This window comes from Stigmatopora argus, chromosome 9 (assembly GCF_051989625.1).
Source record: "Stigmatopora argus isolate UIUO_Sarg chromosome 9, RoL_Sarg_1.0, whole genome shotgun sequence".
In the NCBI taxonomy this organism is placed as follows: Eukaryota; Metazoa; Chordata; class Actinopteri; order Syngnathiformes; family Syngnathidae; genus Stigmatopora; species Stigmatopora argus.
Window position 1 is genome coordinate 10,499,220 of NC_135395.1, and position 21,522 is coordinate 10,520,741.

General features: G+C 38.9%; 1 protein-coding gene across 2 annotated transcripts in view; it reads right to left on the reverse strand.

Annotated features, from left to right (window-relative positions):
• The window catches only part of lingo2 (leucine rich repeat and Ig domain containing 2), a 185,541-nt gene that overhangs the window by 92,079 nt on the left and 71,940 nt on the right, over positions 1-21,522 (reverse strand). The window contains exon 1 of one of the 2 annotated variants that reach the window (XM_077608853.1): positions 12,271-12,792. The exons of the other annotated variant lie outside the window; for it this stretch is intronic. The gene's annotated coding sequence lies outside the window, so the exon portion shown is untranslated. Of the gene's footprint in view, positions 1-12,270; positions 12,793-21,522 lie in introns of those variants that run through there. 2 annotated transcript variants of the gene reach the window in all.

Genomic DNA, 21,522 nt, shown 5'->3' on the forward strand with positions numbered 1-21,522 from the left:
AAGGTTCAACCCATCTTTGGTGCTGTAGCCCAGACTTTAGTTGGAAGTCATGTGGTAGTGTGCTCCCCCCCAAAAAAGCAGTCTTTTTAAGCTTCCTAGCGTCACAGTCAAAATCTGTATGTTTTTCACAGCGCACACAGTAATTATTCCTTGGTTGCCCTTTATAGGGCAAGGGACTATGTTTAGACACTGAAAAGAGTCAAAATGACATACTCTGCCTAAAAGGTAGTGAAAATGAATATAACGAAAATACAAGGACTGTATAAAATTTTCACTAATTAAAGTATGAGGATTTTTTTCAGATATTCAAAAGAAAACACGAATACTGCACCTTATGTCTGCTTATGTTGTGCTATCTGGTGAACCTATTTTATGGAAAATAACTATTATACTGCTTCAGCAATGTGCTAATGACACACATTTATCAAACCACTAATTGAAAAGATAGTAGTTAGTTTTATTTACTAATAAATAAAACATGGAATTACCAATTGAGTGCATGTATAAAATGTTTTTTTAAAGATTTAGTTTAATCTATTCAGAATATTAATTGTTACTCCATTTTCCATAAATGTAAATACCTCAACTGCATCTTTGTCAAGGGAAAAAACTGTCTTGAGCTATTATATGACAAATCATAATATAATGCATTTTAGACTAAGATGGAATCATCATATGCGTTATAGTATGTAAAAAAAGATATTCCAACGATGTATGTAAATAAAATGTATGAATACGTTTATGTGCTTTATCAATTTAGGACCTACTTGATAGCACAAAACAGTGGTGGTACAGAGTGATACCTCAATAATACAGGACAATAAAACTTTGAGGTACAATTCCAACAACTAAGATGCCATGTAGGAATGTTTAACAAGATATATTGAAAGCTGTAATCAGGGAATTGATCACATCACTGATCCGAGAGAAAAACCACACAACCTTGTAATCAATATTTAAAACATGTTCCGCAATGGCGACTTCGACTTAATGAAACAATCACCTCTGGAGAGGTTGCGCAATGCTCTTTCAGGTATGGAGGAAAAATAATAAAAACATGTCACGGTGTTTATTCCGCTCATTAATATATACGAAGTCCCAAAAATGTGCCTATTTGGGGGGGGGGGGGTGGGGGGGGAGCAGCCTGGCTTTATCTGTGCCCAAGTTTCGCATGCCTGATCATATCATTTTGCTCAGATTTTCCGTTCAACTCCCGTGACGTGCTGCACTTGTGTAATAAATCATCAAAGGCAAGATGAAGATTATAGACCTGCATGAATTTAACTGCATCTCACTGAGTCAAATGAAGTGCATTCCAATTGTCAACACTGCAATGAAGGCTCTGCCAAATAATGCTAATTTGATCTAAATTTGGGCCATTCATATGGCGATGTTGACAATCTGCAGAAATGTTATTTGTTTGTCTTGGAGGTTATCTATCCAGTAAGCTTAGTAAATCCACTTAAATTTATGATGCACATTCTTCTGTCAACATTTGGGTTTCAAGTGCCAGATTCCTCCAATAGAAAACAAACAGTATGTGCTGAGAAGGAAAGAAAGAGATTGAGGGATGATGTATTGCGCCAGTTCTTTCTACGTCAGTGTTTCCCAACGCTTTTTGCACTGCAAAAATCTCAAGACACACCACCAGTTAAAATTCTTCTGATTTAAAACTCTCTCGCTTATATTTACAATATGATGTCATTCTCATTAAAGTTTTATCTCCAAGAATCAAAGAAACACAAAACAAGTAATTTACTATTACATAGTGTTACTATTAACAGAGTTGCTGTAATAATTTACAGAATGAATTGGAATATTCTGTGAGGAAATCTGTCAATGAAGGACTACTGTATAAATGGCCACTCCAAACCAAAAACAGCAAACTTTCTCTCGACTACAGCAAGTTTAGAATGTTGTAGCTCTACACAATGAACATGAGACACTGTGTAGAATACCTACTATAGAATAAGTATCTACACTAAAGCAGAACAGTTGTCTGTGATACTGCAGCTAAAAAACATGATGTATAATGTCAACTCTAACCCCTGCTTCTACAGGATACCATGAATTATGGATACCTCCACACAAGGATACAAAGGCCCATGCACAATGCTGCTACTTATGCAAAGGTTTTCCAATGAGCTTCCTGATATATTGTCTCTTAAAGGAGTTTTCACAGAAATGAAATATTTATTTTGAAATAAATGACCGTATAGGCCGCTTTGTCTTGCGTCATGACGTTACGGTGTTATGGCATTATGACCTCGTAGTTTTGTGCATGTCGTCTTTTTATGCGCATATAAGCCATACCCTCGATTCAGTCATCATTTTTTTTTGTCCGACAAATGCGGCTTATATGCGAGTAAATATGATAATTCGGGGTTACAAAGAAAAACAAAAAGATCAATGTGTATAAGTATATGCTCAAAAGAAGAAAATAATTGTAGGATTCATACTGCAAATTCACATTACTGCCAGCTACAGAGGAAAAGCCATTAATTATTAAATTGCTTTGCAGCCCATTAATTGATGAAACTTTGAGCTGTGGCCTTTATGACAAGAAATCATTGTATTAGACCATTTACAGCACAGCCGTTATAAAATGGAGTCCAAGTTCCTGAGCGGCTCCATTAAGTGCTTGTTGTACTGATGCGGCAGCCTGTTATGTAAGCCAAACGGGAGGAGGCCATGATGTGTCATAAAACAGGAGGAAAAAAATGATACAGTCTCTTCACCTTTTTGTGTAAACACAATTTTCTTGCTTGCTTTCTTATTCCTTAGTAATCGCTGTTTGTCCTCAGTGGCAAACATTTGCATTCCGAGGTGTCTTTCTATTTTGTGTTTGGCTTTCTTGCTATTCACTGGCACCCTGCTGGTCTTGAACTGACACAAAAAAACGGACTGACTGACTTTCGGCTAATGCCATGTGGAGTTAAAAGAAAAAAAAACATGGAATCCGTACAGTATCGGAATCACACAACCAGATGTTGGAATCCCCAAAAAGGGTATTGCTGCAACATTAGTACTAACTAACTAGGCAAGGAAACTTGTTTTATCCATCAGAATGCAGTAACTATTTTCAGGATTTGACTATTTGTCAACGTGTTTATTTCTATTTTCAAAGGTAAGAGTTAACTTAAATAATGAGTGAACAAATGATTACTAGTATATCATTAACCTATGCATGCCTCAGTTTGCAGAGTACCATTGTTTTTTTTGCTAATGTTTTGTTGTTGTTCCATGTATTCATTTTAGGTGGCAGGAGTAATTTAGAAAAACTGAAACGAGCTATGCAACCATAACAATGGAGCCCTTGCAAATTCGGCAAGCTCCAGCAGTTTCACAATGCCATTTGTGACAAAGATGAAAATGGGCGATTTAAGAGTGAATGGATCGCTGCTAACTGACCACAAGCACTCTCAGGGAGAACAATAAGAGCCACTCCCAGCATGACCACATTGCTAGTACCATCTTCCATTCATCTAATCATCCCATCACCGACTTCCTGTGAATATCTTGAATATGACACTTGTAAATCCCAATATAAATGTATCTGCTGTAACCAAACAATCATTTGTATTGGCATGAATATGAAGATTGTGGCTTTTGGTCCTACATTTTTGAAAAGTGGAATGTTTTGTCGTCATTTAGGGAGGGAAGCAACTGATCTGCCACATATCCAAACAACGCTGACAACTTAACAAGGACAAACAACGGCTGCCACTGACAAGACTAGCACAACGCATCAAATAACTCCATCTCAAGTTGACTCAAGAGCTTTAAAACACAGTTTTCATTTCTCTCTCAGTAAAAATATCTTCATTAAACTTAATTATCATCTTTTGATCAGGTCATTAAACCTCCATAGTACATGTAAACATGCTCAAATCCATGAAATCAAAAAGGAAGGAAAATAGAGTATGCATGTGTTGAGAAAAAAAGTATGTTTATATTTAACAATGCAGAGAATGCCTGCAAGCCAATAGAAATGACAGTTTTATCACAGGAACGCGAGATCAGAGGACGCGATGTCGGGAATGTGAAGGAGGTTGTGTTGTGATGGAGGGGAAAGCATAACATTTTTCCTTTTTTTAAATGAGGCAGGTACGCAACAAATATCACAATTACCTTAAAAGGCCTATGTGGATTTTGAGTCATATTACTTCGGGGGGAAAAAACAACAACCAAAAAATAGGGACTTCCTGTAAAAATTATAGTAAAAAGGAAATAATCTGAAAACACGCAGGTTAAAGCCGCCTGCAGGTGTGATTGTGAGTCATGCTTGGTCTGCATGCGTCAACCGTGCGACACGGACAAGGTCGTGCATTACCTCCCAGCATCCAATCATGCCATGCTAGCACCAACTGGACACCGCACACAGTGAGCTGACAAACCAGAAATATGCATACTAACGAGAGTTGCCGTCATTACTATTCTTTTAATATGACGGGATGAAAGCTTGCATTCAAGGTCCAAGGTGACGCTTAGTACTTTTAATCTATCTTCTGTTCATTAAAGTGTAACAGAAGGTAAGCAGCTGACAGAAACTGTACATTTCACCAAACCACAATTATAATGATGTCTCTTTCACTAATAAAGTAGTCCAAGGTGACAGTAATGACTGAAACCGTTTTTTAATAAGTTGGCAGCAAATGTGTCATGGGAGAGGAAAAAATTCATTAACCAAGGAATCCTTGAATATAATAAAGGGGGATTTTACGGTTAGAAACCAATTCATGTGCAATGTATAACATGTTAAATTCTAAGGAAAACAACATCTCACTGTCTAACATACAATATATCAATAAGGTAATACGTATATCACAATATTTTGAATCCCAATAGGTTATTGATACCCATAGGCCAATAAGTAAATCATTTTTCCCCAAAAAGATTTATCTTCTTAATACAGGAACTAACCGGTTGCAAAAATAATACTAATAATTAAACATCCACTAAACCAACATCTTCAATTAGCATAGTGTCTCTGTAAACAGATTGGAATCAATACCGGGAGCTAAAAAAGACTATCTGTGCAACAATTAAACCAAAAGTTTGATTAAGACGGGGCTTAAAAATGTTTAACCTGCCGGTCTTCCAATGAACGAGAGGACTCAAGCTAAACGAACGTCATGGAGGACAACAATGAGGTCAACGGCTCGTCAACATCTTTAGCCCAACAATGCCGCTGTTTTTTTCCCCAAAGTTCAAGGAGAAAAAGAAAACATACATATTAAAAAATTCAGCTCTTACCAAACCGATCATTGGTTTGGGAGTACTTGCTCTACGATACACAGACAAAAATGTGGTATAAAGAAGGCCAGAGAACAATGCCATATTAACTGGTAATTTCCTATAGGGCTGCACGTATATGCACATTTAAACCCCACATTAATAATATATGGTGAAAATATTGTTCTGTGCTTGAAATCTGAAAAGCAAAGACCAGCTCGCGACTAAGCAGCATAGTTTTAGAAGTGCACATGAAACGTTGTCTCCACTCATTACCGGTGGTACAACATCTGAGTCTGCCCAGCAGGCGTGCAGCGACCACGCCGGAGCGCCACACCACGCACCCGTTTGATGCCCACGGAGTGCCGACCTTTTGATCTAATTTTAGCGCAGCGCCTAGCCCTTCACTCAATATCTCCTGCACTGTCAAAGCGACACGGTGGAAAATCGTCAATTCGTGTTGGGGTGGGCAAGTCCTGAGGATACAGTAATTTTTGGAAATCCAGTAATGTTTACTAGGAATCGCAGCAATAAGGTACATTCAAACTACTCACTCCAAAAGGGTGTTCAAACCTTTTCAAATGAGAAAATGGGAGACAAGAACAGATACTTTAGGTCAGACTGGTTGATTAAGGTTTCAGGTTTGATAATTATGTACTTTTTATAATAAGAAATTACAGATAATTAATTTCAAGCTGTTTTCTAGACCTCTAACTTTTAGCCAGGAGAACCTTAGGACAGGTTTAAGAACCATTTGGTCGATGACAAAATTTGAATGTTACATGGGTACAAAATTACCTAAATGAATTATAACGAATTAATTGACAACCTTCATATCAAATTCAGATCTCTAGGATTTGTTGTTGGCTCTTTTCTTTCAATGCCATACAAAGTGAACTACAAATCATCCCAGTCAATATGTTTCAATAGTTTTCTCATCACCCGTCTGATTCCATGTCATGAAAGATCTTTCCCATCGCCTTGCGTAGTTCAGATATTCTCTTTACACTCTTTTAAACAAAAGGTAACTAACACTTGGAAATAATTGAGTCCCAACAGGGCCGACAGCCGAAAAGAGCATGGTGGGTTGGGTCGGCATCGTACAGAGGAAGTGATCAAATGTAGCCTTGAGCCAAGCGCCTTTGTAGAGGGTTTTTGTGTTGCCATTGATCCGGAGGTGGATACACTGGAGGAATACATTATTTATTAGCTATTTTTTCCCTTTCCTGTCCACAAATGAAAGTAGTGAGTGGCAAAATGTAATCGGGGATAATATTGTCGCAGTCCCCTGAGGTTGATGGCCAAATGTGATGGACAGCTTTTCTCCTGTCTCACACAAGTTGGCCTTGTCACGTGTAAGCAAAGCTCTCAAATGATAAAACCTTCAAATGATCACCAAAAGGGGTAGCATGGTAAAAAAAAGTGGAAAGCACATCCGCCTCAAAGTTCTGAGATGACGGGTTCAATCCCTGGTGGGTTTTGACCTTCCTGTGTGGATTCTGCATGTTTTTTTCATGCCTCCACAGGTCATTTTTAAAATACACAGTTTTTAGTACTTAAAAATAAGGGAGGATTTATCTGAGATAAGATTACGGACTCCAGGGAAATGGTGCGGTACAGTCGAGTAGAGATGTGAAAATGGACACGCAGCAGTGCTACCGTGATGTAGGGTCACTTCACTTCTGACATGTAATGAATCCAGGTCAGATTTCTTGTCAAGCAGCCTACTTGAGAACACTCAATATAGTTTTATTCTAGAGGAGACAGCACCCATGGTTTGACAAAACCATAGCATCCATAGTTAAGCCAAATATGAGGGTTCGGAAGTATTGTTTACACCATTTCAACTTGATGATCAGGATTTGAGGGGAGGTTCTTTTTTTTTTCTACGACTGCAAGGAACAGGAAAAGAGGGCTCTTAAGATAAGTGAGCTATGTGGAGTTTTATGTCTGTTTGGGATGCGTGTTTGTTGTTTCTATGAGCTACAGTGTTTTAATTTGTGTTAGTCCCATGTGTTTGTGTATTAACTACTTTGTGGAAACACTACTTCAGAACGGCACCAAGGAATTAAATGTCCCTCAAGGGGAAACTATTTTATGTTTGCACAAATGCATTTATGCACCCTTTCAAATCGGGCTGTTTTTATCAATATGAAAATAAACATCACAAACATTCCATATACTTGCACACGCAGGAATTTAGCATAATGAACATTGACGCTCTACTTGTGTCACTCATGTTCAAACGAAGCTGATTCAATGTTGTCACTCAAATATGTCCTCTTTCATCTGTTTTTCTCCCAACTTGACTAATTCAAGGCATGCTGGTGGAAACAAGCTTTTTCTTTTTTTAAGAGTTTTTTTTTTAATATGCATCACATTTTTAGCTGCTCACTGTGCAGCAACTAAATCAAACCAATAAAAAGTGATTATTTAATATATCAACAATACAAATTGAACGAAAAAGGAAAGAGAACATGTTCCTCGCCTGTGTGTCATATTTCTTCCTGCTTAAGTATGCCAGTGTACCATTCCTTTGCAGTAACTACAACAAATAATCTTTGTTTTCCATCTAATGTTAATCTGAAGTGATCCTAAACCTTCCACGAAAATTAAACATTTGGATTAGAACAACTGTTTTTTGGTTTTATAATAGTTGATAGACAATATTTTTCTGAGCTCCAAAAAGTAGTTATAGTGTTCTAAAATGGTTGAAAGTAAGTTTTGGAGTGGCTCGCAAGGAACTACTTTTTTTTTTACTTTTCTTGTTTTGTTTTAGTATTACAACTTTATCCCACACTTGAAGCTGTACTTTTAGCTTCAAATCCAAATTTCCAAATCCGGTTGTGTTAAAACACACAAGAATAAACAAACTATTTTGTTCTTCCATGTAAAGGCAGGCGCCCCCAGTTGTTTATAACTTCTCTACCCTGAGGTTAAATAAGTCCTAGCTTCCTAGAATGCATCACATCTAATATTGTATTGTATTGGTGTCCAGTTTATGAGCTACAATTCTTATTCCCTGAAGCTAAACTTGCACCCAAATAGGTCTATATTTAAAGATTATACAGTAGCTAGACACAGCCCTCCAGGCTGCAACCAAAAATACATAGCTGGACAAGTCATGCCCTGAGGTGGCCCTTAGACCACTGACCCCAATTCTTTGCAAACTTCTATCTAGAAAATAGCTCTTGCTGGAGGTATTGAAGAAATAACGCGACAGCTAATTAAAGCTCATTGATCTGGCCTTCAGAAGGCGTGACGACAACACGGGTTGACAAGAGCAGAGGCTCATGTTTACCTGGAGACCTAAGGTCAATGAGCATCATTGTTCAATGTGATTGACTATGTATGCATATAGGGATATCATTAGAAGCCTCATTTGAAACCCCCACCCATCCAAGACCCAAACAATATGTTGTAACCCTAACCCTGGCCTCATTGTCAAGTAGTTCCCATTTTTGTGAACCGTAATTTCGAATCTCTTTAGCATGGGAGTCATATCATAGTCAAGTCACTATGAAGGTGAGAAGCTACGAGAAAGAAAAAAAACTATGTGGAAATTGTATGCTACTTGAATACCAAGGACAGTGCCATGCCATCGATATTGAGTAGAGTCAGGCTCCAGCAATGGCTCAACTTCACAGAGGAGAGTCATAGATCTAAACCTCAATTAGATACATGATCAATGAGTCAGGCAACCAGCAGAAACTTTTTATTAGGACACCCTCAGGTTTGTCTTTGTTCACTTTCTGCCACTTGGAAAAAAATATCTTCTGTGTAAAAATTGTTTACCTACCTAAGGCATCCCCCTAACTCATATAACTAACTCTAATATTCACCACTTCTTATTTTCAATTCCAACCGCTTCATACTTGGTTGCGAATCACACCAGTGGGATATCAGGTCAGGACTTGAAGCAAAAACAACAGCTTGCAAAAAGCAGAGGTAATACACTAAAGGCCATTAAACCAGTGTTCCTCTGCACTTTAAGTCGAGGTTGGAATATTAGTTTTGAATCATACCTAAAACTTCATACCTTTCTTTAAAATGCAACTTAATCTATCACGAAAGTAATTTGGAACCCTAACGTTTGTGCTAAACCATATATTGAACTCCCAATCTTTCGCTATGATACATTTTTAGGAGATCAGGGATCAGTCAATCATTAAATAAAAACTGATCAGCAGGGAAATTTTGACCTTGGCACCCCAACATGGAACCCAAATTTAAAACCTGTGCACTATTCACTTAAAAGCCTAAAATCTGGCTTGAACCTCCTTCGAAACCCTTAACATTTTTAAAACCTTGTTTATAGACTTATTATTGAAACCCTAAGTGGAGAATTTGTCTAAACTTGATTTGAAAATGAGACTTGAAACGGTTCTTCTTGTTTGTAACCCTGATGATAAACCAAAGCAAGGTCATTTGTCAACAGCTTCACGAGATCTGTTCAGTATTATTTTCAGTTTAGACTGCTGTCCCTGCACTATTCTGTTGTTTGTTTTAATTGAGGTCAAAGTCACAATAGAAGGCATCTACTTTGAAACTACCCGCGGGCCTCTTTCTCTTCCCTACCTGTCTGGAGCTCTGTGATTTTTCTTCCAGCCACGTCACCCACCCTGACCTTCACTAATGCTTCCTGTCCACACTCGCACAAAGGACACGACTGCCAAAGTATTGTGGCGCGCGTTGCCCTCGGCGGAACTACCCGGGAAGGTTACGCTTTATTGCGACATCGGCCGCGAGCCCGTGTCTCGTAAAGGTGGCTGTTTTCACTGCTTAAAGCAGCACCCCCCCCAGTTTTAACAGCCCCTTGCTCAGCAGACTGGGGGATGCATGGTAACTACTATTAATGCTAGTGACCAAAATAGGTCAATGGGTATTTTAACATGAACTAAATTGGTACCCAAATTAAATGCAGGCTTGTATGCCCTAATCCAATATTAATGATACATTCACATAGACTCCATTGCTACCACGATTATCCCCCTTTATCTGAAATTTCAATGTCTACAAATGTACCATAAGGCAAACACCCATCCCTGCTATAACTTGCAAACACACACATTTCTATATTGCTAATTCTAATGAACGACCCATGATGGGTGAGTAAGCAAATCTCATAAACGACACATCTGCTGGAGCATATTGCAGTGAGGGCCTCATGGGGGCTGAATCGAAAGTGGTGGGACTGAGTGTAAATTGTGCTGCATCCGGTTCCAGCTGACCCGTCGGAGCCAATCGTAGTTAAACATTGCCGCAGCCTCAATAATGGCAGAATGATTCGTATCAATGTCGCCATGTTTAAAAAGAAAACTATCAAGGCTTCATGTGATGCGTTATCAGTCTCAACTTCCAGACAAGGGTCTAGTATGCAGGGAGACAAAAGACTTGAATTTGAAACCCAGTCATTGTCTCTGGCACCATTGATCCCCCCCCTTCCCTCTATGTCCTTGGGCAAGCTAAAAATACAGTGTAGGCCCTGCTTTTGACAGTGCCCTCTTCGCTTAATCGCATCAATATTGGATGGTATGAACACTGGTTTAAAGTGATGAAGGTGACAGGTTAGATTTTGAAGCCAAGTGACGTCATAAAAATGTTTTTTTAATTTATTTTTGCTCTAAGTATTTATATCCTAGAACATTGTAGATTGATTAAGAGAACAGTGCATCCATAGTTGTTGATCGCCATATTGTTAGATAATCATGAGCCTTGTGTCGTAAATCATATCAGGGGATATCCAGAGGTTCCCACCCCTAATCTACAGCATGCTTGAATCCAAAAGGACTTGAAAAGCTTGTAGGTCTCATTGTCCTTAACATAGATTCAAGACATTGCGTGACAGATACCAGATCAGAAAAAGCAGCTTCCGAATATGAAAGTGAGCCCGGTGCATGCATACGATGTATTTTTTTAAAGGTGACTGTAATCTTGCAAAACCCCAAGGGATGATCACAAAGAACTGTCAAATGTATTTTTTCATCTCAGGCACAATAATTTGGGGTTTCACTTTTATAAGACCGTACCCCGAGGAACACGGACAGTCACCTATGTAGACAGCAGTAACACTATCGGAAAAAAAATCCTGTGTGCGGAAAATGTATTGCTGTCAGTTGTGAATAATGCCCAAACTCTTGTCGATCTGCCCTACCTGCAAGTCTGGGGCTACGTAATCACACCCTATGGAAAATTTATACAGATTCGGGTGCCTTTTGTCTGTGTAAAAAGCCCACTTGAAGAGACCCCTTTTATGCAGAGATAGGCAAGACACACCTAGTTAAAACATAGAGCCCAATATATTTTACTTGCTGGTGAAAGTGCTTTATACTCAATAAAATCTTTAAATGCGGTGGGTTAAGAAGGGTGGGGAAAATCTTTTTCCAATAGAAAGAAACATTTGTGTGCAACCATGCATTCGGACTGCTTTGCGGTGGTCACTTGAGCCACCTATCGGCTTGTCAGCTACTTTTTATCATCCACTGCCCAAGGGAAATACTCGCTATCTACCTTTTTGTACCATATAGACACGGAAGGTGGCGTTCATTTGTCACCAGGTTGGTTGGTGTTCAGTCATTTTAAATATTTCACAAGGTTGCGCCGACCACAACAGTATGACGATGAATATTTTAGAAAGCTTTTCCTTTTGTGCCTGGCTCCTTGGTGACAATGCATGCTGACATTAAAAAAAGCATTTCAACTTTTACGAGGGATATAAAAAAATAACTACGTAAATAACACCCAAAAATGGGTGGTTAGCGAGGAAAGGGTGAAATTGGAGACATGCAAAGACACAATGAGCCCTCTGTGATAGTGAGGTTTAACATGCACACAGCATCTCCTTTGAGGAGATGGTGGATGGCAATTTCAATCGATCAGGTGCAAACTGACACACAGTTATGCGTACAAAAGTCTGCAGATAAGTCACTGTGGGGAGCACCCTGCTGCCCCCCTCCCCTCCCTCGGAAAGAGAAGATACCTCATTTGGACGTCAGCATATTAGAACTTTGCGCAAATGATGCATTCATGGCTCACCTCGTAGCAGCAGAAGAGGGAGGAAAAAAAGACAAATCCTACTTCAATATGAATCCGATTCCAAATGATTTGGTGCCAAACGATACGCGCTTTAATCCGTGCGTAAAGAAAGAACGGGTTGCGTCCGTCTATAATTCCTCCACCTCGACGTTGAACTTGAAGCGCTCCAAAAGCGCTCCTTGTCAGCTCTTCCGCGGCTCCAGCCGAGCGGTGCAGCCTTGTGCAGAAAAATGTGAGGGGAAAAAATGGACTGGGTGGTGATGCCAAGCAGTGGAAACTTTAACGCAGCTCAAGCCTAGACAAGAAAAGGCGACGACAAAAATATCTTCTGGGTTGTGTGTCCTCTGAATGTTTATTGATTTTGCCCCGTTGCGCGTCTCCTCCGTTTGGTGACACCTGCTCTCCCCAACATCATCTCATGCAGGATGGATGCTGAGACAGCAGCGGAATTGGGAGAATCTCTCGCTCCCGCTCTCTCTCTCTCCTCCCTATCTCTCTGTGTCTCTCTCCCTCTCTCTGTCTCTCTCACTCTCTGTCCTTCCTCCCACACACTTCCACCTCCTCCCTGCACCTTTTCTTCTCTCCCTCCCTCGCTCGCTCGCTCCTCCCAATCTTTACCACAGTAAACACCCTCATCTGCTCACTCACGCGTCCCAATGACGAGACATGCTTCAATCTCGCAAAAATAAAAGGAAACATTATGAAGTCATTAATATGCTACATTGTTACGCATGATCAGGAAAATACCAGTTTTCACAGCCTAAAATTAAAAATGCTATGATGTCAAAGAGGAAAATACTTGAAAATACACAAAATATGTTTGAAAATAAATCCTGAAAATATGGGCATAAGCGGAGAACAAATGAGTGATAAATATGAGTTTTAGGGAAACTGTCTGATTTTTGACATTTTTGTTTGGTGGGGTTTAAAATGCAATGCTGTTAGCATTATGAGCCGAAGCCCAATTATATCACTGCCTTCTGGCCTACTCCTACCAATACATAAGTGAGTCGGCTTTTCATTTTATCAAGGAACAATGCCACAATGCTTTTTAATATACATATTTAGTGGATCTCACAACCAACTAAATAACATGGTGAAGTTATTTAAAATACCGAAAAATGACGAAATATAAAAAGATTTCATTACAAGCCAAATATTATACAGAACCCCGTTTACTTATTAGAACAGTTGATATACTGTTTCCAAAATTGTTCTGCTGCCTTAATGTACAATCCCCTAAAAAAGACAACAACAACAACTAAAATAGCACATTTGTGAAAGGGTTTATATTTCTCCGCTTCTCAACATTTGGTGACGGTGCCGTGAGTGGTCATACCAACCATTTCAACAAAGAAGGACTACCCCCAAAATACTAGTATCTCAATCGTAATGTTAAACACAATTAGCCGTGATGTCTCGAGGAAAGTCTCCGCCTCCCAACTCCTTCACCTCCCACCCACCACGCTGCATTCCATCTAAGCTAAATTCATTTATTTACACAGAAGCCATTAACAGTGCACACTATCTGTCAAGCATGGAAGCCAAGTGACAATAGTGCATGCTGTTTTTGCACACCTACTGTGAATAAATGACATAGCTTAAGCCACACAATTACTGTATGTTACTATAGCTTGACGCCACACAAATAGACCACCATTATATAAACTACAAGTACTTAGGGAGTTTTTCAGAATCGTGAACCTTTTGTACTCGAAATAAAAGCAACCTCATTGTAGGTGTTAGTACGTGCAATGATTTATATACCATTTCTTTGATCAAAAGCCATACTTAAGTTCCCAAGCGAAATTGAGTTTCACCCCAAAGTAAAATGACTGTGCATTTTGACAGGTTCACTCAGCCATGCCTCTCCACAACCAGATAAAATGTCAATAGGGAAAATATAAAAACAAAAAACCAACAACAACACAGACCAAATTGCTCACTGTGATCATAATTGAAGATACACAGTTGTTGTTGCACAAAAGGTGATTTCGTCAAGTTTTTTCCAACCCAAAACACAGACAACAAAAACGGGGCCCATTTTTTTCTGCCAGATTTGTCTGTGTCCAAGCATTGAAGCTCAAAGGCTAATAACAGAGAGGCATTCAGCTGCCAGTCATCAAGTCAACAGGCCTGGCTGGCTCCATGTCATCGGCAACGTGGTGCCACAGCATGCAACAGCTTGTCTACTTGCATCTACTCATTGGCGCTGTGTGAATTTGAATGGATATTTCACGAATTTCAATGCCCAATTTGTACGAGTGGCATTGTTTTATTGGTTTTGAAACAGTGGTTGTCTTTTTTTATTTAACGATTTCACTCAGCTGCTGGGCATCAGAGACCGGATCAACAATCAAATCGTCAAACATTCTCTCAATTATAAGGATGTTATTGTTTTGAGTTGTTGGAACGGACTGTTGCAATCATAAAATGTGGCAAATGACTTTTGACAATGATCTTACAAGCAATTATACCTATAGTTTTATGTTAAACACAGGTTAGATATGTCAAAATATTATAACAACACAAAGTAAGACTAGGAGAGAAATGCCAGTATAATTACAAAATAAAAATGGAAAAATTATGAGAATAAGGCCCTGCTTTGTAATATTACAGCATTTAAGTCATACTCAAGATGGCTGCCAACACTTGCACTTCAAATACATTGTAGGCCTAGCGCCATCAATGGCAGCAAACAAGATAGGCAGTGACTTACTACATGCTATGATAGCATTTTTTTTCAGTGGAGTATGCTGTATTGTATTATCTAAAGAAAAAAATCCCCCAAAAAGATACGTGGAATTGGTACAATATCGGAATGAGTATCGAAGAAAAATTGGTATTGGTGCACCAGTAATATAAGCAAGTGACTCCCTGATCATACAATATTGAAGAACATTGAATAGTGAATGACAAGTTGTGCAGTCAACCATTAAATCATGTTGTTTATGCTTGTCAGTAACTGACAATATCTTTTTGTTTTACATTGACATGCTCACCATTAACCCACCCACCCAATTGAATTGTTTACTTTGAAAGGTCGCAGCACTGTGAGAGTCAAAAACAAAGATACTTCCATCTCCCTGGAGGCAAGTGAAATGATGCGTTGCCACCCCCATCGATCAACAGCTCAAATGACATCCTTTCACTTTAAGGGAGAACTCATTAAAGGACGCAGCTCATTACGCCTCATTAAAATAAAGATCAGGATGACACCCAACACATTATCAGTGTTAACTTAGAGGCAGTGAGGACAAATTTTGGCCCAAGGAGGGCTTTTTTTAAACCAGATTTTAATAGCAGTTTAACAACAAAAAAGCCTCTCTAAAAGATAAGCTTGAGCTTCAGAGTGGCGCTTATTTTCTAGTGTTTTTCATCGAAATGTGGAGGATTATTATTTGTAACTTAAGAAAAAATATGCAAATACACTAAGTCTGCACTCAAAGTGTTGCAATCATGTTTGGCAGAGCTGTCGAAGCAAAGAATATGCACTCCGGGCAGTTTCCAGCTTCTCCCATTTCGATTTGACGAGCTCACGGGCTTAATTGGATAGTTTTGTTGATTTGATCAATTGCAAAAAAAGTTACTGAAAGCTTTCATGGCACACCATTTTTTCCACTCAATTAATTCGAGAAGGAGAACTCATTTTTGGCACTTAGAACCTTTAGCAAATAATACGGCGGGTGAATATTTTTGTTGTTACTAAACCTCAAATTAAATACTACCAATCCATCCATTCATCCGGTATAAGTCATTGTACTTCTTACATCATTTTGTAAATATAAATTTTAAATTAATATAATGACTAAAACCAACAATATACACTGGGTACAGGCACAAATAAATGTTACCAAAAAAACAACAACAAAAAAACAAAAATGGTTAATTTTAGATGAAACCTAATGTGAACTGAACATACATTAAAAATGAAAGAAGCACAAGACTGTCATTTTTCAGAATAGTGTAGTTACAGCTCTCTCTGGCAATGATAAAGAAATATTCCTGCAGAGAGCTATGAGGAGCAACCATAGTTGTCCTTTAATGGTATTTTTAAATGCTAAATCCTTAAGGGCCACCACATTTATTCTTGTTGTTATATCCGAAGATGGAATTTAATTGTGGGAAAGGTACTCTTGGCACCCACCCATCATGTCAACATACACACTCACTCAGCAATTGCTGACAGTTTAGCTGGGCACTTCAGATGGCATCTTTACACAGAAGAGCAGGGAATGCTTTTTCAAGGCTCGAGAAATAATTATAGATTATTATAGACAGAGCCAGAATGGGCCCGGGGTCACAGCCAACGCTGTCAGGTGGTTAATTTAGGGGTCAAGGGGAGGTTGTGTTGACTGAGAGTCAAAGCGAGAGGATGACTTCAATACAATGCTCTTTGAATAGTCACTGTTGTGATGTATACTTGTCCACGCTAGTCCTCAGGGTGATGAAAAAGTGGGTGCTAAATGCCACTTTCATCAAATTCTAAATTAACTTGAACTCAAAATATGACCTTTGGTGTGAGTAATTTGAGCTGTACACATTATAGTTAAGGGTCGATGGTAGCTTTTGACATATTCATTTACATCTGTTTTTCTTACATTTCTTTTAGAAGACAATTAGGTGAAAAATGGCTTTTAGTGCCCATTGGCCGATACAATTTTTTCATTCGAGTCCCCTATTAGACATACAAAAAGTCCAAGAACATATGCTAAAGAAAATACAGCCAGTATCTTAGAGCCTTTTTGGTATACATACAGTGGTCCTTCAAAGACAAAGTTGTCCGTCCGATTCAAGGTTTTCCTAGATATGTGAAATTTAGTAGGCATGTACGATAAAATCAGTGGACACAAAAAGAAAATGTCAAGAATCCGTGGCACAAAAGTCACAGAAATCTCAGTCAACCATTATGATTCAACACCACCTTATATAGACATTTGCCATTGAGTGTCAAAGAATCTAATAACTTCAAAATGCATCTAAAGTACCACAATATTTGACCTAAACAAGACTACAAATACAATTTTGTTGATCAGGACTGACAAACACGTCCCTAGAAGGCAAACCCAAAGACTTCCAATGCATTCAAAGTAATTTTTGTTCAAATCAGTCATTGTGGATTTATTTTTAGTTTAGAAATCCACTTTTTCCCCGCTTTCATTGTTTCTAGCTGTTTAGCTCGTCACTTTCTCTGTGCCTCCTTCCACTCCTTAGCGTGTGTGGCATATCTTTTGTTAATGGTCACAATAAACGTTGATCTCCTCAGTTCTCGCCTTTTACGTCCAAGTGGCAGCAAAACAAATGTCGCTCACTGATCCCAAGAAACATGACGGAATCGGTTATGAATGCAAGTGCCCCGAAAGGACTTGTATTTACTTTGCAAATAAGAGACGTCCTCTGCCGGGAGTCAAGGAGGGGGGTATCGGATGATGTCCATGTGTAGTGACAATGTCCACACAGGGATGCCGGGCGGATGGCTCGGTAAGAATGCAGGACCTTGCCGAAGGGTCTGATGCTGTTAGACGCATCCTAAAAACTATTTTTTGAAATGTTTTTGGAAGGCCCTTATACTGGATCAACCTAATGAGTGTTTGGGGGACTTATTTTAGTCTAACTGAAAAGATATGTGGCATTTTGCTCTTGCCAACAGGCCTCCAACAATGCAAATCCTCCTGTAAGTCAGGTCTTCGTTTATTTTTCTGTAGTTGTTGCGTGACATCCACATGGTAATGTGCCGGATCGGAGAAATATCAAAATATGCTGCGAGCACTTCTTGTAAAAAATGATTACCCTAACAATAAATTGTTCTCTTTGTGGTCCGAATCAAAAATAACTTTTAACGAGCACTGGCATGCTAGTAAAGTAATATTCCTTCTTCATAGCAAAATGCACCGCGTGCACATACAAAGGAGGGTTCAATTTGTTCAGCTAGGCTCCAGTAACGAGGAGGGACATAGATCCACTGCACAGTCTTGACGGTGAAGCTAATTTCATTAACCGAAGCAGTGTTTGAACAGGCCAGCCCCGCCACCACCGAGACAGCACGGTGTGGGGCGGGAGAATAAGATCTGTTCTTTTTAATGAACTTCTCTACAGTAAATCTAGCTGTGTGCTAAGGTACATGCCCGCTTGTACACGCACTCATTATTGCACTGATGCTGGCAGTTCCGTAGATAGAGCAACTTCTTTTGTCCAACGGGGGTCCCACTCCTCCCTTGTGAGACTAGTTCTCATCTGATTACCAATCCATTTGTTTTCCTTAATTTGCATAGACCAAGGGTGTCAGACTCGGGTTGGTTCGCGGGCCGCTTTAACGTCAACTTGATTTCACGTGGGCCGGAGAGTTTTAGATATAATATTTAGATTTTTTTTATATTAATTGATTAAAAGAACTGGATTAAAAGGCCTGAATATTCAGTTTTTATAGATCTAAAACAATATTTATTTTAGCTTTTTTATATATTTTGAGATTTTACAAAATGATTTTTGAGCTAAAAACACAGAAAAAAATGATTAAAAAATTGCAATTATTGATTTAAAAGGGGGAAAATCAGGAAATTTAATATACATCTATACTCTTCATTTTAATTTGATCCTAAAACAGAAAGTCGGCACTCATGATTTACTTTTCCGGGCCACACAAAATGATGCAGCGGGCCAGATTTGAGCCCCGGTCCACCACTTTGACACGTGGCGTAGAGCTTTTAAGTTCAGTCAATCAGCAACGGGTGCCACTACGATGGTGTCTCCAAACAATACATGTATTTATTCATTCATTCAATTTCCACCAATCTCAGGGCACCAGGAGACGGACAACCATTCATGTGCATACTCACACCTAGGGGCAATTTACAGTGTTCAACCAGCCTACCCCTGAGGAAACCCACATAAGCCCCAAGGAGAACATGCTATCTTGAGTTAACAAGAAAGCGACTGGAAAATACCCAAAAAGTTGATCGAAAGTGACCACAATCTACCAGAAGTGACCCATGAAAGAGCAAAGCACTCCATGTAATTTCTTCACAAGTGGCATTTTTTTTAGTCTTTATTTTGTTCTCTTGGAACAAAAAGCCATGCTACCTGGATAACTACTGTGAGTCTGGTTAAATGACAGTAAAATTCTATTTGATCTTAACACAACTTTTATAATGTATTGGCCTGCGAATAACTTATTTCAAATTTTAAATTTATTTCCTTTGAGTAAGTTGGTTTTGGAGTTCAACTTTTGAGAGGTTCAAGAACATTAATCTCCCAGCATGTTCATGAAACACCGCCGTCTCGCATGGACTAACATTAATACGATTTTACCGATGAGCGGATGCGACGACATATTTTTTGGTACCTTGAAATTGATCAGGCTTGAAGCGCTTTAAATGACGTTTTACCTGCTAATTTTAAAGAGTGTTCCAGAGCCCGGATTGGCTGCAAACATTGGTCAACTCTTCTAGTTTAGACAAAATAAAATTAATGAAAAAATATGTTTCTTCTTTTTTTCTCTCTCTCCAACACACTTTAGCTGTTCATAATTTGATGCCAAGTGGTTTACATCCCACGCGCGGCAATCCATCTGATGTTCGGCTTAATGTGTCAACCTTTTGTCATTTGTGTGTGTTTGAAATCCAAGGAGGTAATATTTTTTTAACATTCATTGGGGGGATTCTTTGTAAAAATAATAAAGTAAAGCTCCCTACAAATAACATTTATATTTTTTCTCAAACTTTGACCAAATCTCACCATTCCTTTGAAACAAAAAATATACACAACATAAGCCTTTTCCCTTTTCTTTTTAAAATTCTGCCACTAATTGTGAAGCATTAGTGTATGGGCAACTGTCAGAGTTTTATCATTTGACTGCTTTTAAAAATCCCGATAAAAATACTACCGATGGCTTGAGGTATTCTGAGTAGCTTTTGTCTTTATTTGCTTTTTGAGCTCTTTCCATTACAGGTAGGGTCACTAGTCAGGCCAGATGCCCCTTTAAGAAGAACCTCAAACACAAAAGGCAGACAATACGACAAAACGTTTTTCTCGTCAAAGATAAAATCACAGGCGCTGTCCAAGGTATTTGTACTCATTGAAATGGTTTTTTCCCTCTTTTGGTTTGCTTTTCATTTCCTGTGACATTCTTCAAACACATATATCAGTCCTTATTATTTATCTATTAGACCTTCCCAGCTACAATTTATGCAGTTTATTAATCCCCAGCTTTCCTATCATGACTTTAATCTCCAGCACTTTTAATTTATTGCAACACCATGGTTTTGGAACTTTGAGCCTGAAATAAAATGTGCAGACATTGATTCATCTAGAGTTTTTTTTTCAAACGTTAAACGCAATTTCTTACTTGATAAAAAAAAATCACTAGGACGGCAGATCGGAGAATGAATGAATATTCTAAGGAAAAGTCCAAGTGATTTATAGGACTGCTGTTGACAAATATGGGCAAGCTGTCAGTACTCCCTGGCTGTCATTTTGGCAAGCATGTCTGAAATTATTTTGGTTTGTGACAAAATGAATCTGTTGATTTAGAAGGAGATGCAACTCAACTCGCTGTATATGAAAACAAAGCACTGAAATATTATTTTTAGAACGTAAATAAAATAAACCCAGCACCTACACACATTCAAAGTTCATTCATATACATAAAGTGCCGGATATTGTGAAGGTTATAGTTACGTTATAGCACAATGCAACTGGTGGCCAGGATTTAGGTTTTGTACGATTGAGACTTCTTGGCTGGGCGCCAATGCGGCCTGTATTTAAAAAAAAAAATCACGTTGCCGCCATGTTTTGCGCAGATGCCCATTTATCAGCATGCGAATAAACTTGTCCTCACTGCTCGTTAATTCATCATCCTGGGGTGGGGGGTTTGAGGATCCGAGCCAAAGATGATAATCCATTTTACAAGTCTGCAAGCTTGTAACATTCACTATTTACGCCAGGAGATAATTTAATGACCCAGTCGGCCTTTCCCTGATCATTTTCAGATTCGGGCGATTCATATTTGCCTCAACCCTAGTTCTACTCATTTGTCAAGTGACTGCGCAGATTAAGAAAGCCAGTGTGGATATTGATTTGCACCTGGTTTGCGGGGTCCATGTGCACATCAAAAATTAATACACTGTTGTCTCGGTTTCACTTACAGCCCTGGAATAAACAATGCCGTCAAGGGTGGTTGAGGCATTTTTTTTTTGTTGAGACACCGCTTTGAAAGCAGACTTTCAACTAGAGCTTGTATAATACAAAATGTGG